Here is a 22,436-nt window from a genome sequence, read left to right on the forward strand (position 1 = left end):
GTGGTTTGGTCCCGAGAGCCCGAGGACCAAACAGCCAACCGTGGGTAATACAGCATTACCCACACCCAGAAGTGGTTATTGCTATTATATGACATTATTTAAGAAAAGAAACTATTACTTTTCTTAAATAATGGCATAGTATAATGCCTGTTTACTGCCCTTCCGCAGATGTCTGGCATCCGGCAGTTCTGATGTACTGCGCACCTGCGCAGTACATCAGAGTTGAGCAAAAGCAGCGAGAAAGCAAGATCTCCGTTGCTTTTTATGTTTAGCTATGTTAAATGGGTTTAACATAGTGAGACAGTTTTAAAATAAGCAACGGAGATGTCCGTTGCTTATTTTAAAACTGTCTCGCTATGTTAAACCCATTTAACATAGCGAAACAGTAAAAAAAGCAACGGAGATCTTGCTTTCTCCATTGCTTTTTTTTTTTAAACCTGTCTCACTATGTTAAATGGGTTTAGCATAGTGAGACAGCTTTAAAATAAGCAATGGAGATCTCCATTGCTTATTTTAAAGCTGTCTCGCTATGTTAAACCCATTTAACATAACGAGACAGTGTTTTAAAAGTAGAGTTATACTAATGGAAAAAAGTCCGGGCGACCGGACCTTTTTCCATTAGTATAACTCGATTTACAATGTGCACGCTGGCCAATCAGCGTGCACGTTTTGGGGGGGGGTCATGGTATAATAAATTAGTTATTCACATCCAGCAAATAAGCCATGATGATATTGTATATGGCATACATATTCTAGCATTGTTCTGGTCAGGAACATAGAGATCATAACATAGGTATTTAGAAATAATGGATATGTTTTTCTCAAATTCCAGTTAATTATGACATCTAACAAACACTGTCATGTAATTACAGTTGCTTCAGATTTATTTGATGCAGTGCATGGGTCCATGGTCTCAGACGTGTGCCTTTTTAGAGCTGATCCCTTTTGGTTGATCTTAAGGTTGCCTTCATTTATTTTCCCTTCTGTGTAATATTGCTGTGTGTGCTAGAAATTAATAGGAAGCTGAAAGGAGTAAAGGATGTCAGAAAGTTGGTGTAACTTTTTAAAAGGTTCAGTTTTGCTATGAATGAATGTAGCATAAGCAGAAGCAAGCATGGACACATGAATCCATTCAAAGCAGCTTCAGTAAAGCACCTGTTATGTCACATAAAGCAGCTGTCATAATGGAGAGTGACATTATGACATCCTACCTGCATCTTGCAGATAGTCTAGGCAGCTGTACCTCACTCTACCATCAAATCCCAGCATGTACCCAATGCTTTTTAAAAGTTTGAACTGTCGTACCTCTGCTGTCCATTCTACAAGTTAATTATATCTGTGCACCGCCCTCTTCAAGAAGAGGTATTTCTTATATCAACATTAAACTGTGCCCCCTCGATCTCCTAGTCAAACCTCCTCCTCTTTTTTATGTGACATATCAATTTTGTTGTTAGCTATTTGGTGGATCCTAATTCTTCAAGTACTTGGCTTGCCTGTCAACAACTGTTTCTTAAAGTACTTGCAAATTCATATTCATCACTTCAGTAATGCTGTCCATCCACATTGGCCTCTACAGACCCCTTCTTATTTATTTCTTTACTTATTTATTTGTTTATTGCCAGCATCAGTGACTTTTCTATTTGAATCCTGTGTTTGCATTATGAAGCCAAAGTTTCTGAGTTTTAGTTTTACTATCAGGCCTTCCAGTGAACAATCTGGACTTATTTCCTTAAGTATTGACTGACTCAATCTTCGTTCAGTACATGGAATTGGAAAGAGTTTTCCCCATTACCACAGTTCAGAAGTATCAGTTTCCCAATACACAGACTTACTTTTAGTTCAACAGTCAGATGTTATTACTGGAAAATCATAGCTTTGGCAATATGGATCTTTGTGACAAAGTAATGCCTTTGCTCTTTAAAATCTTATCCACATTCGTCATCATTCTCCTTCCAAAAAGTAAGGATCTTTTAATTTCATGGCTAATATCACCATGTGCACAGATTGTAGAGGCAAGGAAAATAAAACCTGTCACTGCATCTACTTATTCCCCATATAGTTAAGCAAAAACCGACGACGTGGTGTGGTATATTGAAGATTTACCCATGGTTGGTGTGGTTTAATCATGAGGAGGAAGCCTGAGTGATTAAATAAAGCCAACTGTGGGTAAATTTCAATATACTGCAACCACGGAGTCGGTTATTGTTATTAAACAATGACATTATTTAAGAAAAAAAATACTTACTTTGTCTTAAATGATGTCTTTGTATAATGGCGCATTACTGTTCTTCCGCTGGTTGTGGTACACTGCTTTCCTGTTTTGATGTAGTGAACATGCCTATAGGATTTGAGTCCCACGCATCCCCAGTACATCAATGCTTTGAAACAGAAGCAATGGAGAAAAGAAAGTCTCCATTGCTCCAATTTTTCTTTTTTTTATCTGTTAAAAAAAAAATGTTTTGAGCACTTTATACCAACGGAAAAAAGTCTGGGCGACTGGATCTTTTTCCGTTGGTATACTGTGGGATTTACAACGGGCACGCTGGCCAATTAGCTTGCACATTTTGGAATATTAATGGGGGGTCATTGTATAATTGTAAATAATTGATAGAGCTAAATAACATACTTTTATATTTTTCAGCTGTTGCACTTTCACCTTCATCAACAGGCTCTTAAACTCTTCTTCAGTTTCAGGCATTAGAAAGGGTATCATCTGAATATCGAAGGTTGTTAATATTTGTCACAACACTTTCGATTCCAGCATGTAATTCATCTGACCTAAGAGTTCTCATGACATTTCATATAATGAGTATATACATTGAAGAATTAGGGTGACAATATGCAGCCTTATTGTATTCCTTTCCCTGTCTTGAACCAGTTAAATAGTCCATATTTGATTCTGACTGTTTCTTATAATTTTACATGCAGATTCTTCAGGAGGAAAATAAAGTAAACCTGTATCCCCATTTCTCTAATAACTTACCACACATAGTTATACTTCACACAGTCAAAGGCATGGAGTAGTCAGTAACATTCTGTGGATAAAAGCAACCAGAGACATGTCAGTGCACTTTATTTGTTGACTAGGGAGTTCCAACTGACCAGACCCCATTTTTGGTGGAGGTCTAAAAAGAAAAATTCCATATAAGCTGACAACTGAGTAAAGTGAAGTTCTAAATACAAAAATAAGCATTGTACAGAAGAATGCACAGGTATACATGCATGCTACTTCAATTGTGTTAATAACACACTATTTATGATGAGAAAGAATGTGTGTTTTGAGGAATAATTGTTCAGACAGAAAACCATACATAAACATTTTTGCTTATCCTGGTTAAGAAAAAGCCCCACTCTTTACAACAATACTAAACTAAGAACATTGAACTAAATGTTTTCAGAATAAAAAAAGATAACCATGTATAAGCGAAGCCATTCTACAAGCATGTTAGAAGCTCAATGCTGAAAAAAGGCATGGAAATAGAAGATTAAGGAGGAGAGAGAGAGACACTAAATGAATCCTTAGCTAGGAATGTTTGCTATTTCTACAGCACCATAGCAGCATCAGTTTGATTGACTATAACACCACTTAAGAAGAGAATGAATAGTAATGAACTTGTCTGGAAAGAATAAAATGAAGTTGGGAGGCTTTTCAGTATGTGAAGTTCAGAGGATGTTTAACTTCCATTCGGCCTGTCTACTCATCTCGTAGCCTTAGGAAATAAGCATTGGTCATTCTGATTCATCCTACAGCCTTGGGAACTACCAACAAACACTTAAGAATGGTTCTTGAAGTCCTCTGGGATTGCTGACAAATATTTAAGCTTTCTGGTTCAAATTCCAGAACCTTTAATTCCCCTCCTTAACAACAGACTTCTGCTCATCACTCTATATTATCGTTTGGTTCACTGCAGGATCCCAAACTATATCATGTTCTTTGGCAGTCAGTCATTGGGTCTTGGTGTCATTCAAAGACATTTTTGATGTTGCTGTAATTCTTGACAAGGAACCTTGAGCGAGAGTTAGCTCTTCCAAAGACAGATATGAGAAAACTGAACAGCATCTTTATACATGTCCTTATCATAGTTTTAGGGAGTCTAGATTGTTGTACCAGGATGAAATTTCTCCACAGAAGGGCCTTTCTCCCAACTTCTAAATCCCACTCCTTTATTCTCCATTAAGACTGCAACATGGTGGGACATAGCTCTTCTGTATCACAAACCATTTTCCCTCAAATTTAAACTGTGTCAGCTAATATTTCTTGAATATTTTCTTTGAAGCTCTCAGGACAGAATTATTTTTTTCTTTGTGGCATCATCTCCAGGACATACGTTGAAAGTGCTTTCTAATATATATATATATATATATATATATATATATATATATATATATATATATATATATACATATATAGGTTTACTATTGGCATTTTGAAATCGCTTTGGTCGACTGTTTAGAATGCCAACCCGAAATGCTGAATCCAAAATGCCGAAAAGTAAACCAAAGTGAAAATGAATACATTGACAGCTGTGGTTTGATGTATTCGACAAAGCAGGTGGTGATATCACTCATCTTTTGCTATGCACATTAATGTACCATTAAACTCTACAGTCAGCTGTACGTTAATTTTACTATTTTGCAGTGGGGCTATGCCGCTCTGCACCCCCCTCACCCGCTACACATTAAGTATACCAACTCTGAGATTTCACAGTGAGAAAATGGGATAATTCCCTGTTCCTCACTGAACCGTGATCTCCCTGCACAATGGTGAACCCAAATGCTCGACTTATACTACCCGTTCACTGTAGTGTAGTTGATACATTTTGATTAGACATTCTACTGACTTGAAAACTGCAAGTCGACCACATACTGGTTGACCGATGCAGTTTCAAGATTTTCAGTGTAAACCTATATATATATATATATATATATATATATATATATATATATATATATATATGTGTGTGTGTGTGTGTGTGTGTGTGTGTGTGTGTGTGTGTGTGTGTGCATGTATGTATATATAATGAAGTGAAGACACAGAAATTCAGTATTGAATGTTTGGTATAAATATATTGTCTGACAGTTGCTACAGAAGGTTAAGGCTGTGAGCTGTGGTCCCAGTGTTACAGGCTTTGATTCCCCGAGTTCTCATTTGCCTACCGTGTGAGCATGAGTAAGTTACTTAACCGGATGCTGTTCCAGGGTCACCCCGGAAAACAAACTGTGTATCCAGTGGGTCAGCCTAGTTAACAAATTGGTATTATTATTTTACAATGTGACAAATTAATGAGGTTGGGGGTTGGCATTATGGTTAATGAGTTTACCTCATATACAAGAGGTTGAAGGTTTGATTCTCAACAAGAGAAATTGGATAGGCTAAAATAGCCCACAAAAACAATTAGCCTAGTACTTATCTATAAACCTATAAACTCTTAAAGGTGAATTGCAGTCTATAAAATATCAGATTTTATCACTGATGTATGAAAATATATTACAATTAAACTTTTCAAGCAAACCTTTCTTCAAAGGCTGGCAGAGTTGCCAGTTGTTAGAAATATGTTTGTGATTAAGAGCACTGTTAGCTAACTTTACACTTTTTTTTGGAATGTTTGCCGAACTAACTACTGCCTCTTTATAATTGTAGTTTCAAGTAAGTGTACAGTTTTTCCAAGTGTGCTGTTTCTTATGTCCTGTTTTGAGCTATACAAACACAGAGACAAAATAATTACAACATTTTTAGTAAAGTGACTCATGCTCCCACTTGTTTCCATACTTATACCTTTCATCACGTATGAAATAATGGAATTAAAGAACAGCTTTTAAGTTACAGCTGTACAGTGCCTCTTGTTAGGATTATCTAGATAAAATCTTAGCACTTACAAAGACTTAAAAGACAGAGCACAGTGTAAAATGTTTTGTTTTTACTTTCTCCCCTGCAATGGTTTTATGTTTTCATATGTTCTAATAATCTGTATCAGATTTCTTTTCTGACTTCAAATTTGTTACACATTTCTGAAAAGTACTTTAGTAAGTTAATACAATCTTCCTAATCTCTTGTTTGAAATTCTTAAACATTTTCACTACTCTAATTAAAAGTTGCCATTCATCAGCAAAGCTGCAGTCAGACAGCATAAATTGTTACACTGAACCGTCATACTGTAATGATGATGATGATGATCTCCTTCTTCTTCTTTTGGCTTTTCCCGGTTAGGGGTCGCCACAGCGGATCATCTGTCCACTCATGATTGGCAGTGGAGTTTTACGGTGTCGAGTTGTCAGCCCAACCTTCCACAGAAGGCACACACATGCACACACTCACACCTAGGGCCAATTTAGAGTGTCCAATCCACCTACTGCATCTCTTTGGGATGTGGGAGGAAACTGGAGCACCCAGAGGAAACCCACGCAACCACAGGGAGGACATGCAGACTCCTCACAGAAGGCACCCCAGCCGAGAATCGAATCAGAGAACCTCTTGCTGTGAGGCGGCAACGCTAACCGCTGCACCACCGTGGCCTCCCAATGATGATGATAAAAATAATGTCATTTTTGTATTGTTAATCAATGCTGTTCTAAAACTGTAAAAGTGTTTTCCATTTTATTGCAAGATGACACCTGGGAGCTGGGGTCGACACCTGTTGCCCTTCAGCTTCCCCAGAATGGTTTCAGTGGATATTTTGAATATCTATGTGCATACTGAATGTAAGGATACAGGCTGTCAGTCTCTCTTTTAACCACACTAGACTGTCAGTGCTTTCATTATTGTTTTCCCATATTATTTAACTAAGGTGGCACTAGATTTCTAACAGCATTTTCTCTTGTGGTTTGTGTATTTTTAAAAGCCACATCTTACAGTTATCTAGCAAATCAGATCAAAATCAACATACTGTAAGGTTAATATTTCGTATTATGTTAGTAATATGCACGACTCAGACTACAATGTCTAAGACAAAGATAAATTGATTACGGTGATGTGGAGCAATTTATAGTTTTATTGCTTTTATAAATCTTGTAAATCAATTTGTTTTAATATAAAAGCAATGTGTTCTATGATTTTAATGAGTATATTTAACAGATTATCACAAATTAAACATCTGCACATTAAAATGTGGCACATAACTCAGTTTGTTCTGAAAATGAAATGCTCTAATATAATGCACATTTTTGTAACTTGTTCATAATGCACTGGTAAGGCTTGAATACGCATTGCAAACTTTTTTTTTTTATCATCACATGTGTAAATAATAATGGCTTTCAAATTGTGAGAAACATGTAAAAAATTCTGGTGTTAAGCCTGGGCTTAAATTCAAAGAGTACAGTAAGTTAAATGTATTTAATTTAAGATGTGTACTTACTAGCTGAAAAGTAAATTGTAGTTTTTACTAAAAAAAATTGTTTGCCAAGTTTAGTAAGAAAATGTAAACATTATTATTGAATTGAGAACCCATACATTAAATTATGCAATTATGTCATAATTGCTAATAATTAGTAAAATGCACATGCACACATACACATATGTAATGAATGGGATTCAGAAACAGTTTTCACTTCACGTAGGCAATTTTGTACAAAAAGTGCCACGCTCAAAGTGAGTGAGATTTAATGATACTGAGTGAGAGTGTGGTGACCCAAGGAGTTCCACAGTCTGCATTATATATAAATAGTGGTATAGTGATATGGTAATAAGAGTCAGTATTAAAATGAGGCAACTATAAATGCAGATGAGGGCAAACAATGTGGCAGAGTGAGTCAAAGACATTTATCTGTTATGCCGAGAGATACAAATTTCAAAGTTGTTGATCTTAGTTAAAATATGGACTTATGGGAGAAAGACAGCAAAAACACAGATCGGTAGCTACTGCACAAGTAAATCTTTATATGCAAGACACTTAACTTGCCGTTGGTAGTTGCAGTGTAGCATGCCTTCATCCTCAGAGCACCATGTCATCCATCTGAACTTAACATATTGTAGCCTCCACGATACTGAAGTTGTGGACTAATATTATGTGTTACTCTTGTAGACAAGCCAGTGGGATGCATGAAGTATCTATTCTGTGGGCACTAAGATCTCCGGAATATTTCAGTTCCATATAGTAGCACTGCAAGAGAGTCACAGCCTGCTGCCTCGCATGCTGCAGAACAATTCCTTACCGCCATACGCAGTGAAGCTGAAACCATCAAATCTTAAAGTAGCACTCCCTACACTCAGGTGTCAAGGTGAATTAATGTGACAAAACTGCCCAAACATGAGGACATCAGCAGGTCATAGAAGAATAAAGTACAATTCATTTTATTTTCTCAATGCTTTATAAAAGTGATAAGATAAGCAAGTAAGACTTGTTGGTTTTACACTTTACAACATGGATTGCTGATATACTAAGTTAACCATGCTCAGCCTAGGAGTTAAAAACACATTGATGTGTCTGTATCAACATCAGGCTCTTAATGAATTCAGCACTAATAAAAATATATCCTTAATGCAAAATATGTTAACACCCTCTACATAAAAGTACAGTGTTGGCTCTTTTCCAAGAATGTGATACTTTCTCTGTGACCATGTATTTTTTCATCATAATATATACAAGAGCTATTATTTCATAAACCACCAATGAACGTGGTTCATGTATTATATGGGCTACTTTATTCACTTTTTCTATTCCGATCTTAAATGCATGCAGATACATGGTGTATCAGATTTCTTGTTACCACTGCTGACTGATTATTCAAGCTGCCTCATTTTGTTGGTTCTCAGTGATTTGTCCTAAAGGTTTTAGTTACTTGACTTACATTTCTGCACTCTTCTATATCCATTTTACCCAAACCCCTGATGATCTTTTACATTTTTTCCTTTATAAGTCTACAACATTTTTCATACTATAATTCTTCTTCTTAACAAGTGACATTTTAATCATTGTTTTGACCAAAAGTATTTTCTAATCCATTGTTTATTCATAACATTTTCAGTTAATTTTTCTGGCTACCTGTTACCAAACAATATTGTCTCCTTGTTTACTAAACTTTTTAACCTCTTCTGCCATAAAAGTCTGATTTTCTTCACCACATCTAGGACTCCCTATCTTTGTCCCTTAACCTTATTTTTCAAATTCTCTTTTCTATTGCCTTTCTTCACTTCTTTTGGCTTTATACTGTCTCCCTTACTTTCATATTGATGTGGTTGGTATGTTGTTCTAATATATTTGTATGCCATCTCTTCCACTTTGAATGCTGAGTAATGATCACTCTTACACATTGTGTTGGGCATGTCCTAACTTTATTTCACAATTCCCTCCATAACATTTATTTTATTTATTTATTTATTTGTATTTAACAGTTCACAGTAAAGACAGAATATATGTGTGTGAATAAGAGGGAGGATAGATGAATGGTGAGGATGCAAGGAGTAGAGGTGGCGAAGGTGGATGAGTTTAAATACTTGGGTCAGTAGTTCAGAGTAACGGTGAGTGTGGAAGAGAGGTGAAGAAGAGAGTACAGACAGGATGGAGTGGGTGGAGAAGAGTGTCAGGAGTGATTTGTGACAGACGAATACCAGTAAGAGTGAAAGGGAAGGTCTACAAGAGGGTAGTGAGACCATCCATGTTATATGGGTTGGAGACAGTGGCACTGACAAAAAGGCAGGAGTCAGAGCTTGATGTGGCAGAGTTGAAGATGTTAAGATTTGCACTGGGTGTGACGAGGATGAACAGGATTAGGAATAAGTATATTAGAGGGTCAGCCCAGGTTGGAAGGATTGGAGACAAAGCCAGAGAGTCAAGATTACGTTGGTTTGGACATGTGCTGAGGAGGGATGCAGAGTATATTGGGAAAAAGATGCTAAGAGTGAAGCTTCCAGATAACAGGAAAAGATGGAGGCCTAAGATAAGGTTTATGGATGTGGTGAGAGAGGACATGCAGGTGGTTGGTGTGACAGAGCACGATGCAGAGGACAGGAAGAAATGGAAACAGTTGATCTGCTGTGGTGACCCCTAATGGGAGCAGCCGAAAGAAGAAGAAGAAGATTTATTTGTATTTGTTTACTGGGAGATCTACTAGGCCAGGGTGAGCCCTTTTTCAGTAGAGGCCCAGGGAGAAAAGCTCCAAAAACAAACAACATGATAAAGCTACAGAATCAAAATACAGAAATCAAGCTGCGATGGTACAGAACACTACATTACAGAACTGGTGATACAATAAAATAGATAATACTAGTTATACAGATGTTAGATTTTAAGTATGCAATTAAATATACATAGTTCTAGGACATTACTTCCTTGATGGTGTGGGGGTGACACACAGGTTGGAACAGGGGAGAGCTGCACTTTCAGTATTGTGGATCACAGTGTTATCACCTGTGGCATAGCATCAGCATGTGTGTGAAAATATTAATCAATAGTAAATTAATATGAGTCATAAATCATTTGTGGAACAAACGGCTAAAAATAAAGACAACTTGTGTATAAATATACAGAAGAAAACTCCAAAAGACCTGATGAGTTCTACATGATAATGTTAAATACAGTTAAGATGGACAATGCTAACCATTCCAAAAATGGTGAGTTGTATACTTTAGGATGGTAGAAGAGCACAGATGTGAAATTTGCATCCAAACTTGAAGGAGTGTGGAGGTAGTAAGCTACAGACTGGGCAATCTCCAGTATGTGGTAAATCAATTGAACCATTTCTGAAATAGTGAACTGTGAACTTTGATGTAGCATGGTACAGAACTGAGGCTAAAGCTTCATGACAGCAAAATGGGAAAGGCCACACCTAAAGTAATTATTTATGCTTCTGAGTGAAGAGTTGTTTTAGGAAGATGTTCTGAATTTAGTTTTTTCTTAGCTAAGTATCTGACACAATATTCATTGGAAAATAAGTAAGAAAATGGTGACAGGTTTTGAAAAATAGCTGATCAAAGTATGCTAAGGGTGTATTGAACACAGCTTACCATGGAGACAGGTGTGACATCTGTAGGAACTTGCACATGCTCCCCCAATGTAGAGTAATAAATGTGTATTTAAAGCCAGAGGAAAAGCACTGATCTTTTTCTAATGTTTCTGTGACTGCACTTCAGATGAACTGAAAGGAAAAGACTATATCTCAGCAGAAGATCTCCTAATATTTCTAAGTTAATATTAGTAGTCACATAGGTTCATATGATGTTACTAGGCTACTGACCTGAGAGTCTTTGCAAGCCTAGTTGTTAAATCCTAATATAATACTAGATGAGAACTATCATCTATCCTCAAGATTTTTCTGGCAAGGACTGCCCATGTCCAGGAGAGAAGCAGGGGCAATCCCCAGCAGAAAGTCATGGTTTCCCATCCAGTCATCCAGATTGCACTTAAACAGGGTCATGGAGATGCTCCAGAGGAATGGCAGCCTCTGAGAGATGTATCTATCTCTCCAGCAGGTCCTATTTATGTCGCAGGCCAGACTGAGGCATCTGGAATTGATGACTCTAGTCCCACTTGACTTTTGGATGTGAAGGATTTTCATAAGATTTGGGTCAGAGATAGCCTTGTAAGCCAGACATAAGTTGCCTCTAAGTAGTCTATACACTACAGAGTACAGTGACAGCAATTTCAGTCTGCCCATATAAGATATGTGCCAGAGACCCTGACTTTTCTTAGAAATCTCTGAGGTCTCTTAAGTTGCTGCAGGTGTTTGGTATGGTAAATACCAAAGGGAACATTATATTCAATAATAGGCTGGATGAGGGATGAGTATAGGGGAGTTATAACCTCTTTTGCTCTTGAGGTGATGCTTTTGCTAATCAGGTGAGCAGTGTAGAATGCTTTTCTCACCACAGTAGAGACATGGTGGTTGAAGTTGAGGTCACAGTCAGCTTGTGTTCCCAGGTCTCTCACTACAGTATTGGTACTTAGGGTATTATTATTTATTTTATAATGAGCAGGGACATTGTTTTTACCAAAGGGAATGATGCATTTTTTAACATTTAGTTTAAGACCATGGCTTTGGTAGCAATCATTGGACTGTGGAGGCCCCTTTTGAAGAATGCTGACGTCACTAGGGGATTCAATGATAGCACCTAATTTGCAGTCATACATAAACTTGGTTAGCCACAGCCCCCTGTTTTGGCCTGGACTTCTGAAAAGTATATGCAAAACAAGTGGGACCCAGCACTGACCCTTGTGGGACTACACTGGTGACAGGTCTGCTGGTACAGGTGAAGTCTCCCACTTTGACCGAGTTTTGTCAATTTGTGAGCCATTTAGCAACCCACATGACAATATAGGAGTTGATATTCAACTGAGTTAGTTTGTCAATGATGCTCGAATGTGGGATTATGTCAAAGGCCTTGACCAAGTCATGATAGGCTGTGTGCACAGCTTTGCCTTTGCTATTACTCTGGTCACATTCTCAAAAAGTCTACCAGGTTTAACAGGCATGACCTACCCTTGACAAAACCAAACTGGGATCTAGGGTTTGGAGGTCAACTATATCCTTATTTATGAGAGCCATGATGATTTGTTCCATTGCCTTACAGATGAGGCTGGTAAACTTATGGTTCTATAGTTACTGGGTCTGGTGCCGATCTGCCCCTGTGGAGGGGGATAACAGATGCTGTTTTCCATTCAGTGGAGACAAAGCCAGTACTCAGGCTAGGGTTGAATAGGGAGCCACTGGAATAGCTAGCTCTTGTTTAAGAACATTAAGAACAAAGCCCGTAATGCCATTTGGTCCCATGGAGGCTGCGTTCTTAGTATTGGAGAGAGCATTGATGACTCACTCTTTAGAGATGCATGGAGGAGGTGATGTTGAAAACACGGTTTGTGGTTTGCTTGGGGGGGATAGGGGGTTGAATTTTTCACCAAACCTGTCTGCTAGCAGGTTTGCAATTTCTGCTGCGTCAGTGTGTGCGATACCATCCACAATTAGTTCAGCACACATCTGAGTCCTACCTTTTAGGTTGAGGATGTAGCTGAAGAAAGCCTTATGGTTATCCTTGGCTACAGTTGCTAAATTTTTCTCTTAGTTGCTCTTTGAGGATTTTATGAGTTGTCTTATTTGCTTGTTTAGGCTGAGAAGAGTGCTTTGTTTTTTCCTGAAGATATTGCTTTAATCTTATCAGGCATGGCTGTTTATACATTTGTGTAGATGTTTATACAGGGCATCGGTGTATACCTTAGTATAGCTGTCAGTGCCATCTGTGAGAACTGGAGCTTGAAAGTTGATTATACCATCCTTTAGGAGGGTATAGTTAGCTTTGGTGAAGATTGTTAGCCTGATGTGTCCTTTGGGGAGTTCTGGGCTATTGTTACTTCAAAAATGACTGATTATGGCCAGATTTAACCAGTACAGGCCCTACACCTGAGGTGTGGCAAAAGTCATTCATATAGGTGAAGACCAGGTCTAGAAAATTATAGCCACTTGTGGGGTGGTGCCCTATTTGTTCCAGGGCATTTGAGCTAACAAAATCCAATTTTGTGCAAGTGAGTTTGGGCTCATATAAGTTTCCCAATTAATGAAGGGATAGTTGAAATGACCCATAATTTGGGTGTTAGGTTGTACTTTAATTGTCCCAAGTAGGTTTGAATAAGCTGTATGGGCTTCTTGTTTCATGGAAGGGGACCTGTAACTGGCAATGACATGAAAGGGGGGGGGTCTTACCCATGGTAATTTGGACTTGTAATAACTTCATAGAGTTATCCTGTCTAACCAGTTTAGAGGCGTAATTATCTTTAATGAAGATAGATACTCCACCTCCTTTGGTTCTCAAACCTTCAATTTGCGGTCTGAAAGTGTGGAAGGCATTGTAGCCTGACAAGGTTAGGGTACTTACTGTGGCCTTGAACCAGGTTTCTGTGACTGATCAGATGTCAACATCTTCCAGGGAGAGGAGTGCTTCTAGAGAACTGCAGTCTCTGGTTTAAACTCTTAGCGTTTATCAGCATGACTCTTAGTTTCTTTGTGTTTGATATTTTCATGTCGGAAATTTTGTTTTTGTGACCTTGCCTAAAATGGCATTATGGGGGAGGCAAGTGCCTTAGCCAGCAACTGAAAGGCTAGAGATGCCAGGTGAAGTCCATCTCTGGAAAAGCAGCATGGTCTATCCACCATGTCATCCCAGTCTGACAGGAACTGGATCCCCTTAGAATGACATCAGAAACTTAGCTAATTATTGAAGTCAGTCATTTTTTGTTTATATCGTGGTATCATCCAATGTGAGGGTAAAATGCTGCTCAAAGCTAGGGACATACCTGCTGCGAAATATTCAGAGCGCTCAATCATGTCGCTTTTCGTATAGTCCAGAGAGCTATGTCTCAAGTCATTCACATGAACATGAACTATGATGGAGTCATAATGGTACGTGTTGTTGAGAAACTTGAGTGAATGTGTGATCTGACAAATCCTTGTATTAGACAAACAGCTGAATGTAACCTTCTCCTTGTTTAACCTGGTGAACGGGGAGTCCGTATGTGGCACTATAGAGTCACCTATAACTAAAACATATGGAGTAGGTGTGCATTGCCTTAAGGGCCTATTGGTTAAACACAGGTGCTAGTATTTTATGTGTGCATTGGATGCTTGGGGTCTAGTGCTAGGTGTAGCATGTTTGTGTTTTGGAGGTCTCTGGAAATTTCCTCCGCATATGATGGTTTATGTATTGGGTGCATATTATGAGTAGGCATCATTGTGTGTGAGCTGACAACCTATTTAGTGTTGCTGTTCTGGGTGCGAGAGATTCCAGAGTCTTAGTGTAGTGATCATCTCTGGCAGACTGTACTTGTGTGATTTAGGAGTAAAGGGTTGGTAGGGTACATGAGGCAGTTGCTGCACTGCCTCAAAATACCCATGTCAACCAAGCTAGCAGGAGAACCAGAGGGAAACTGACAGCCAATAAACCTGGTATCTCCACAGATAAGGAGAAAAAGAAGAGGGTATCTGGTTGAGGGCTTTTTCAGGGGGACTAACCTATGGGGTGTACAGTAGATGGTCTATTAAAAAGGGGATCTGTAGGTCTGATGTTGATAGGTAAGAGTAAAATCACTGCTGAGTGGTTCACTGAACAGCTGAGAGATGTTTAAGAACTGCTCTGCTAGATAGCAGCCGCTTCTAAGGGAAAATACGTCTAATGGCTCTTTTGCTTCTATAACTGCCAATGGTTACCCCCTTTGCATGGCAGTGCATGATGGTGCACTGTGCACAAACATGAGCAAAGACGCTAATACAAAGAAAGCAATGAAAAAGCTCAAATTGAACCCTGCACCAATGAAATAGCTCAGACTGAGCCCTGCAGCAATGAAATAGCTCAGACTGAGCCCTGCACCAATGAAATAGCTCAACTGAGCCTGAACCAGTAACATTCAGTAAGATAGCCTACGGTAAGCTCCTGCCACAAGGGTATGGGGGTTCTCCAAAAGAAGATGTCCTGCTTTTTAGTGCTCAGTCTTCTAACAGAACTGGATTCAGTGTGTCTGAATCTAATCTATACTATGGCCAACAAAAGTGCAACAGCAGAATAAAAGCAGAATACTTTTTTTTCTTAAATTAAATTAAATAGACAACAGAGTAAAAAGAATGAAAAAGAATGCGATACTGCATAATTCCAGATAACATCTAGTCTTTTTCTGTTTTTGTCATAAACAAAATGTTCCTGTTATCTTAGTTATTATTATTATTAGTTGTTCTCACTTCTGACTCCACCAACCTCATGTCTTACCAAATGTTATTCTTCTGTTCTCCTGTTCTTTTCTACTATTGGGAACTTACCTCCCTGTCATCTCCTGAAACTTGTGGACCTCACATCAGCTGAACTGCAAGGCTGACAAGTCACACTGATAACTGAAAAGTGGTGCTGCATTCTTCATCCTAGCTACAGGGTCAGTCATATTCCATAACAATCCCTAAGAATGATAAATAACCTTAAAGCATTCTACAGTGTGGCATGTTTTCAGATACTACTTACTGCAATAGCATAAAAACCTACGGATAAAAGTAGTGCCGCACTGGCTATTGAAGGAATGGCATAGGTAAAGAAACAGTATTCTATTCTATTAACTGTTAGGTAGTATGCAACACAGATGCCATTATCACAAATGTATCCTGCAAACACTCTGGGTGTGGTTATCACATCCACATACGACAAATAATTCCTCTGTGTCAGACATTCTGCCAGACTCATGTGCCACAAGGTAAATTAGTAATGCCAGGGCAACAGTGTTAATGGGGTGTAGCAGCAGGAGCTCCACAAAGAGTAACTGATGCCACCTCTAGAATTCATAGGTGATGCAGCCCTTGAAGATTATCTATTGTGCTGTTGGGTGCTGACCCCCCAATGTGACATCTTAGATGTTTCAGCCATGTGTTTGTGATCCAGTAATCATCAAAGTATGCAACACAAATGTTTCTGGCTGATAACATGTTGTACAATGCTTGGCTGCATTATAAATTAGTAACTGCATAGCACATGGCACAGGTGAAGGCTGACCACAGCACATGACACTGCGACCAAGAAGAACAAGAAGAAGAGCCACTCTTGGTAAATACTTTGCAACAGGAGCAGCACATTTGTGTTATGGTATTTTACAAGCTTCTTGTGAACCTGTATGAATTGTAGGATGTGGCACATCTATAGGGAGTATATGTTGTACGTGTATATGCCTGGCATGTGCAACACTATTATATGTACAATAAAGTGATGTGCAAACTTCCATTACTAGGGTGCCTAGTGCCATAAATTGTGTAGCACAACTCTTATGTAAATTGCACATAACACAAGGCATCTTTTACAACAACAGTCAGATCCCCAACATCACATATGTACAGGAAAACATCATACAGCTGTGTAAGCCAACATTTACAGTGTATGACATGCACATTTTTCACAAGCACATATTATGGGTAAGCTTTCTTGTTTCCTTGTCTGTGGATAATCAAACTGGAGATACCAGCACATGACCATGCCTAGATAGCAGCCTTTTATAATCTGCACGTGTAGCAGTATCTGGTGTTGCAGATGCCTGGATGGCATCAACATTGCTGGTACCAGCACAAAATGTTTGAGCCACTTCCTAGAGAGCATGGCTAATTACAGCCACAGCCACTATAAAGGCTTTAGTGTGCTGCATAGCAGAATCAGCTGTGGCATCTGTAGGAACGTGCAGTGGTTTCCCCAGTATAGCTTCTAATCTGCATGCATCATTCAACATGTCAAACATTCTGTGTAGGTTCAGACTCGATCATAGCAAGATAGCAATGGTGACAGCTCACATGAGATTGAAGTCTACTGCTCTAAGCTACAGCTGAGAGTGGCACAGTTACTGAGGAGGATTCACACCTACTGCTTAAAGTCCACCCTGCATGTACACTCAGCCTTTATGTCATACATTATTTAGGCCATTATCATGGGTCATAGTCTGAACCCAAGCTAGAGCATTCTCATGTCTGCCTCTTTCAGCCCAACAGTTAGCCACACTGGTTGCCTATTGGATACTAACACAGACTCTTTTGATGATGCAGATGACCAGTAGCTCAACTCTCTCAGCTCTTTGTCTCCACCACCACTGCTGATATTTCCATAGTCATCTGGTGACACAGACACATGTATGAGATATTTACAGCTATGTATATAGGTTAAATGGGTGACAATCTCTAAATCACCATTATGAACACTGTCAAGTATTATGTGCAACTCCCATGTTACCTGTACTTCTCCCTCACCAGCTGCCTAGTCCAGCGGTGGAATTAACACATCTGTGCCTGCCCACATCTTGGGGTGCTACTCATCATTGTTTCCAGATCCCCATACAGTAGATGCTTGCAATCTATCCATTAATGAACCACCTGCATACAATGATAAGTAGAAATGGACATCAAAATACAAATATAGTATGCAAACCCCTTTGTTTGGTTAGAAGTAGACTGCTGATCAATAACACACATATTTTTGTGTACCTTTGTGTGCTGACACATCCAGGATTTGATGATCTGCAATACCACACTAAGCTGTTGTAGGCACAGTGATAGAAAACTATAAAGCAAGTAACTCTCAGTAATCCCAGAAATAGCTGTAGAGATAATTACAAACTGAATACCATTCACCCAGTGAACTAATACTCTCTATCCCGGGTGTTACAATGCACCTTATTGACTAATTATTGTTAAATGCGATTCAAATACTTATCTGACTGTTTGGGTTATAGTTAAAGCATTGCCAGTTCTGAAATTGCCAAGATGTGGTTCATCTGTGGGTACAAGTAACCACATAAATTGATTAACAGACTTACCAGGTGAAGCACTGAGAATGCCCTTCTTCTCCTCCTGGTATGTGGCCTCCTCATCTTGAGTGAGGGGGTGGGACCAGAGTACGTGTACCACCAGGCCTTGTGATCAAAACTTATGGGTCTGTATCTCTTCCATGCATGATTGTTCATCAACAACAGACCTAAGTTAGATCTCTTGAATAAAGTATGGAGCAAGTCTCCTGCATTGCTTTACATAATATTACAACCTTTAATGTTGCACTCCCTCATGAGAAGTTTGCATATTTTGACACAAAGTCTCACTACTTTAAATGGAGTTGATAAACCAGTAAATATTGGTTTGTAGCCACCAACAGTTCTGTCATCAGCACCTGTTTGTTTCTATAAGCATTCCTAGTGTGCCTGTATCCCTACCCATCTAATACAGGTAGCACACCCTACTTTCAAGCTTGCATGTGGAGTCCAGTCTCCTCAACATCAAAGCTGTCACTACATCTTCTTTTTAGACATGTCTGATATGGTGTTTTGGATAGTGACATAATGTATCTATGGAAACACTGAATGGTATTAGCCCTGTAACTCTCTGTTCAATTGGGAAAGTGTATGTGGCACGTTATTAGCAATCCCAATGTGTACGTGTCTGCAGTGTGTGGCTGTTGCTGTATAGAACAATATTGTCATTGTCAAACACTTATCAGGAAAAAGTAATAGAAGCCCTGCACCAAAGGTCATCAGTAATATTCTCCTTTGTAATTACTGACAAAAGTGTTCTCCAAATGATACAGATGTGTGGAGGACTATATAAAAGGTAATGAGAAGTTCTCCAACTGGGGTGCAAGGAAGATGTATATTCAGCACAGGCGTTCCATGGATTCCCAGCTTATACTGAAAGAAACACAGTTAGCATCTCACAACTCTCCCTGTATTATAGGGAGGCCTGTGGCATGTTCTGTTGTTTTCAGTGTTCCCTGGTTTAGTGTTATTCAATTGATGAAGTTCCTATTGCCCCCACATATTGATAAGTCCTAGTATCTGAAGCACTTCTGATATGTGTCACTCCTCTACATGTAGTAGTATTAATGACTAATAATTCTGTGGTCTTAGCTCTTTTCATTGTGACATCATCATCATTACCATCATTAACCCCATTTTTCCCATTATCTACATGTGGTTGGGGTGTCATGTCAACTGTCACAATCTCTCTTGATTCAGTGCTACTCTTCTACCTTCTTCAGCTGTCATGCCTGACTGTTGTAGGTCTTCATTCTCACAGGCCTATCCTTCTCTTTGCTGGATGCCCTTGCTTTCTCTTGCCTTCTTCCTGTCTGTTCCAAATCATCTTCACCAGATTGTCTTCTGCTTTTCTGCACATATGCCAGAACCAGTGTAGCCTGTTCTCTTTGACCTTTTCTGCGACTGGAGCTTCTTTGGCTTCTGCTCTTATGTCCTCATGTTTTCACCTGTCCCACAGTGTGCATCCTACCATCCATCTCAGACACTTAATTTCCACTACCTCTAGCTTCCTCGACTGCTCTGCGTTCACTGCTCAGGTTTCTGTAGCATACCATAGTACTGGTCACACCACTGTCTTGTACACCTTATTTTTCAGCTTCTTTGGCATTCTTCTGTCAAATACTACCCCTGATACTCTGTGTCATTTGGCTGCAGCCCCTCTGATTCTAGCTCTGACCTCCTCATTCAGACTTCCCTTCTCTTCAACCACCCTTCCCAGATACCTGAAGCTGTTAACCTGTTCCAGTATTTTCCCTTCTGTCTTAATTTTCAGCTTTGTCTGATTTCCTGCATTTGCTGTGATTACAGTTGTCTTATCTGTACTCCATTTCATCCCATGTGCCTTCAGTTTTACATCCCATTCCACTATCCTTTACTTAGGTTCTTGCCCAGAGTCTGCGTGTAATGCCACATCATCTGCATGCAAGGAACTTTGTTGATCTGTTCCATCCGACCTGTTTGCTAATGTAATCCATCCATCCATCCATCCATGTATGAACAGCAGTGGGCTCGGACACAGATGTCCAAATAGCACACATAATTTACCTTCACACTATGACAAACAAATATTAATATATAACCTGAAGAATTATAAAACAGTGCACACCTGATATGACTTTAGGCAACTTCCACAGTGGTTGAATAACTTAGAATTTTCTTTCCTTTCACCCTGGTCTTGATACAAAATTATTTTAGTATCCAAATCTTCTACTCATGGGTATGTACACATCATGATTTTATGCTTCAAGACAGCTAGGAGGACATGTCAAGCCCCTTTAGTCTTTAGTTCTTTTTTTCCACTTCCACAGTCCAGATATTGATGTCAGTGTTAAGTCAGAGGAAAGTTTCCCTTGTTTGATGTCTAGGAAGCTTAGACCTTTGTATTGTTCATAGAGCCACGAAATTACAAAGCAGGTCCCGCACTGACACTGCCATTACAGCCTGAGAATAACACACAGTCTGATTGAATGTGAAAAATAGGGTTTCAAATTTTAATAAAGATAAGAATGTCAAGTGTTGGAGATGTAATCAGACTTGTAAGGTTGACTGGGCTCATGTTTTTTTATGCCCTTCTTTAATTGTTTTTTGGGAAACGATAACTATCATTTTCAGGCCTTACAGTCTGATAACTTTGTCTTAAGGAAATTACCAATTTTATTCAGTATTATAGAGGATTGTCAGGCAGAGAGAGAAAACTACTATCTACTGTGGACTACCTTGGCCGTGGTAAGGAAGAATGTAACTAAAAGATAGAAGAAGTCTTTTTTAAATCATTGCAGGAAATAGCACAGAACAAAATCATCATGAAGGGGGAAAAAAGACATACCTCAGGCCTCTTATAAAGAACCAGTGGAAAAACGTGCCTTCTTTAATCGGCAGGTTTTAATAATGATACCTCTTCTATTTCAACATTCATATTGCTTCGTTCAGTAAGATTACTCAGTTAATAATTCTTTAAAAGTTATGTGTTTTGATCATTGGGAGTTATACTTATGGAATCTTTAACTGACTCTTAACTTTCTATTTGGACAGGCATTGCACATGTGGCATATAGGTATTTCTTGATTGTATTACTGTCAAATTCCTTTTAAATCTATTAAATAAATAAAAAAAATAAAGGAAAAAAAAAAGAAAAAATGCTTTGGCTTAATCTGGCCACCTGATGGCACAAAAAGCTGGAGCCTTACCTCACATCCCATGTGACGGCAACTTTAGAGGATGGTCAGTGTAGAGATTACTTGAAGTGGTCCCTTGAGCGATCAAATGACAGAATGAGAACAAAAGGGGAAGACAAAGGATTTAGAGACCAGCTGTTGGCCAAAGTGTCTTCTGGCTAATTCCATCCATGGGTCAAATTCCCCACTTTGCATTTGATGTCCTTCAGCTGTTGAAGGATCAAGCTCATATCCATCATCAGCTCACAACACTATATGAAGCTGGGAAAGCATCCGCTAGGCAACTGCCTTTGCAGTTGATTCCTGAAGTGCTAGTGCCAGTCTCCTCATGGTCAAGCACTCAGAACAACATTGCGGAGTGCTCATGAGGACTGAGTCCTTAAATCTGTCATCAAGATGGTGGAAGAGGTCTAGCCTCATCTCCTCTTAGATCAAGGGAGCTTGTCATCAAGAGTTAATTATGATCTTCCCATGTCCAGTCGACTTGTGATTATAAGGTAGATATATATCCACTATTTAATGTCTGGTAGTATTTGTCAGTGTGGGGTGTCCACTGTTCAGTGTCTGGTAGTATTTGTCAATGCGGGTAGGGGAGTATATTCTTAAGAAACATGGTTGTACAACAGAAGAAAGCTCTTTGAAGGCCTTTCCCAAACCCAGTGCTGCCTCTAGCATGTACTTCCCTGCATGTAGAAGTCTGATGTATACCACTAGCCTGAAAAATCATGTCATGATATGCACTGGTAGAAGGTATACATTTTCCCATATGTGGGAACAAGAGACTGCAAGAATATTATACCATGACTGGAATCTCAGAAGATGATACCTCAGCTGTTATCACTACAGAGGGCCCTTTCTCAGTACAACTGAAATGAAGAACTCTTAAACATCTCTTACACTTTCAGATACAAAACTACCTTCAAATTACAGTACCTTATCCCTTTTTCTAAGGAATAAGAAGAGAAACATAGAATGCCCATTGAAAATCTGAGAAATGTGATTCTAGGAATATTGAAAAATTAAGTGT

Source organism: Protopterus annectens, chromosome 14.part0 (genome assembly GCF_019279795.1).
Source record: "Protopterus annectens isolate FY-2018-M chromosome 14.part0, PAN1.0, whole genome shotgun sequence".
In the NCBI taxonomy this organism is placed as follows: domain Eukaryota; kingdom Metazoa; phylum Chordata; order Ceratodontiformes; family Protopteridae; genus Protopterus; species Protopterus annectens.